Source organism: Engraulis encrasicolus, chromosome 3, assembly GCF_034702125.1.
Source record: "Engraulis encrasicolus isolate BLACKSEA-1 chromosome 3, IST_EnEncr_1.0, whole genome shotgun sequence".
In the NCBI taxonomy this organism is placed as follows: Eukaryota; Metazoa; Chordata; class Actinopteri; order Clupeiformes; family Engraulidae; genus Engraulis; species Engraulis encrasicolus.
The window spans coordinates 36,751,675-36,754,933 of NC_085859.1; positions in this window are offsets into that span (position 1 = coordinate 36,751,675).

A 3,259-nucleotide genomic window follows, 5' to 3' on the forward strand; every position below is an offset into this window, starting at 1 on the left:
AGCATAGCAGGCATTTCCCGGTGGGCCCCACACCCTTGTGGGTCCCTATTTTCAGATATGTGAAAAAATGATATATTTTTGTTATATTTCTGAAAATAGGGACCCACGAGGGTGCGGGGCCCAGCAGTGAGTCAGTTCTGTGCCACTATTTACGAGGGGCCCCTTTAAGTCAAAAGTGCCCGGGCCCCATTTCTCCCCCTGTCCAGCCCTGATAGTGTTGCCCTACCCTCATCCGACAACCCTATGCCAGCCTCTGGTCCCGTGCTGGCCCGGGCAGGTGCGTTTGATATGACACGCACCGATCAATACATGGGGGGTATAAGGTGGCATTCGCTCTATGCGAGTCGGCAGGTTTGGATTTCTTGGTCCTTGGTATTTATTTTTTCATCCTTAGACTCGGGTTGCCCAAGCCTGGCAAATACAAAATGCCTCTCTATTTATCATGCCGGTAAGGCAGCAGCTCATTGGAAAGCAAAGCAGCGAAAAACTGGGGAGTGAATTGAACTGAATTGAAATGGATACCCTTGAGTGTCTCAGCACATCACAAAAACTATTTAGCACAGGCAGCTAAATTCAGTGAAGTCATCTCAGAGTTTTGACTGCGTATGTGACTTTGGTTTTAATCAGAGCAACTTGATAGCTATGAATGTGGTAAATTACTAATTGTACTTATGGGATTGCCATCCTCCTCCATGACTGAGGTACACTGAGCATGGCACCATCCCGAAGCACTGCTCCCTTGGGGCGCCATTAGGGGCTGCCACCTTTCACGGGGGAGGCATAAATGCACTTTTGTTGTGTGCAGTGTGCAGTAAACACTTGTGTGCTGTGGAGTGCTGTGTCACAATGACAATGGGAGTTGGAGTTTCCCAGTTGGGCTTTCACTTTCACTTCACTTTCACATGATGCCATGCTATATGCGTTTCTGCATGAAATCTTAAATTGCTGGCCAATCTGCCAACACAAGCAAAGCCTGTTAAAACAAATTGATTTTAGTTGAATTCACCCAAAGTACACAAGTGACAGGGATCTTGGCTTTTAACTAAGCCTACTGACAATGTATTTAGCACAGAAAATTGAATGCAGTCAAGTCACGTAATTGCTTTCAGGGGTTGCACTGGTGGTAACATCAGCTTTTTTTGCAACTAGTAATAACTTGTCAAAATGTTTCACGCTTAGAATCAAACTGAATATAACCCAAAAAAACGAGAGGCATATTAGCAAAGACTGTTATAAACTTGACATTTTATATTTTATTCCATATCTTCTTGCAGCGTTCCATGTAACACATACACAAAGTAATTGGATCCTATGAGGAAAAACTTCCTTGTGAGTCACCCACTCGTACCACACACTGTACACACAGTTAAACTCAAACTGCAGTCACTGCATAATTGTCTAGCCACTTTTAGCTCACAGACACAGACAGACGCATGGAGCCCCATTGGCACTCAGTGACACTGCTAAATGTGAGCTCCCAGTCCTCCATTTGTCACTGTGTATGAACCATGTCCAGGCTGACTGGCTACAAATAAGTGGTGAATTTGTAAGGTGTGTGTGTGTGTCAGTGTTTGTGTGTGTGTGTGTGTGTGTGTGTGTGTGTGTGTGTGTGTGTGTGTGTGTGTGTGTGTGTGTGTGTGTGTGTGTGTGTGTGTGTGTGTGTGTGCGTGTGTGTGTGTGTGTGTGTGCGTGTGTGTTTGTGTTTGAGAGAGAGAGAGAGAGAGAGAGAGAGAGAGAGAGACATGCAGAGAGAGAAGGAGAGAGAGAGAGACGTGCAGAGAGAGAGAGAGAGAGAGAGAGAGAGAGAGAGAGAGAGAGAGAGAGAGAGAGAGAGAGAGAGAGAGAGAGAGAGAGAGAGAGAGAGAGAGAGAGAGAGAGAGAGAGAGAGAGAGAGAGAGAGAAAGTGCTGACAGGTGCAGGAACGGAAAGCACCTCTTGAGGTAAAAAGTGGAGCGGTGCGGTGCGGAGCGGGCTATTTCAGAAGCAGGCCATTGTGCTCCCCAGTGTGGCATGGGTGGGGATGAGGATGAGGATGGGGATGCAAGTGAGCATGACCAGGGTCTACCTTGTATGATTTCTATTCCCCGTATAGCTCAGATGTCTAAAAAGGCAAACAACAGAGATGCCAGCTAGGGGGAGTATATACAGTATATGCATGTTTAATGTACCTTTCTTATGCCCCCGTTAACTTACTATGTATGAAAAAAATGCATGTGTTTCCGTGGTAAGAATATTTTGCTATTCAAGCAACACTGTGTAATCTCTTAAAACTACAAGAATCATTTCCCAAAACAGTTTCAATGGTTCTTCATATTTCAAGATGGTAAAAGGCTCTTCTGAATTTACTTTGCTGACATCTTTCAGCCATACTAAGTAAGTTTGGAACTTGGAATAAGAGGCATTTCCGCCTACAACCTTTAGAGCGAAGAAAATAACTTCTTAGCTTTGCCGCATTAAAAACAATCTCCAGAGAAGCCCACATCTAGGTGCACACAGAGACTAATGCCATGGCATTATCAGTGTACAATGAATTTCAGCATGATTTGTTTTCTGTGTTATGTCTTCAGCAAGTGAGTGGCTTTGTGAGTAGACATAATTACTTTGTTGTGTGCACAGTCCTGTGATGTCCTGCCTCTTATCTCACCAGACAAAACAAATGACGGAGAAAGTAAATTAACACAGTATTTATTAAACAAAGACATGAAGATCACTCATTCACATGAACAAATTTCCCCAGGCAAGAAAACATCATAATGGGGGGGGGGGGGTTGTAACACTTTCAGACTCCAGGATGTTCTGGAGTTGCGTGACAAATCTGATGGACTTGTTGCAGCATTGCTTCTCATTAGGAAGATGCAACACTGACCCATCCAAAAGTCAAACACATCTGCGATAGGCCTGAGGCAGTTTTGGGAAAGACTATAGGCTGAATCTCAATTGGTGCACTTGTGCACTTCAGTGTCCATGTTTCAGTGTGTATGCCGTATTAGTTACGCACTGAAACATAGTGCCTGAAGTGCACAAGTGCGCCATTTGAGATCCAGCCATAGTCATATTTGAGCATTCTCAGCTGCATCTTTTTGTTAGAAATCAAATAATAAATAGTGTAAATTACGTTGTAGTAGAATACTGTATTTGCATTTTTCAAGTAGTCTGAACCAGACATAGATTATGATTTCACAGTTTTCTTTGCGAGGGTTGTTTTTGTTTAGCATGGTTTAGCGTCTGAAATGTAAACACTGGTTTAGTCTTCAAGAAT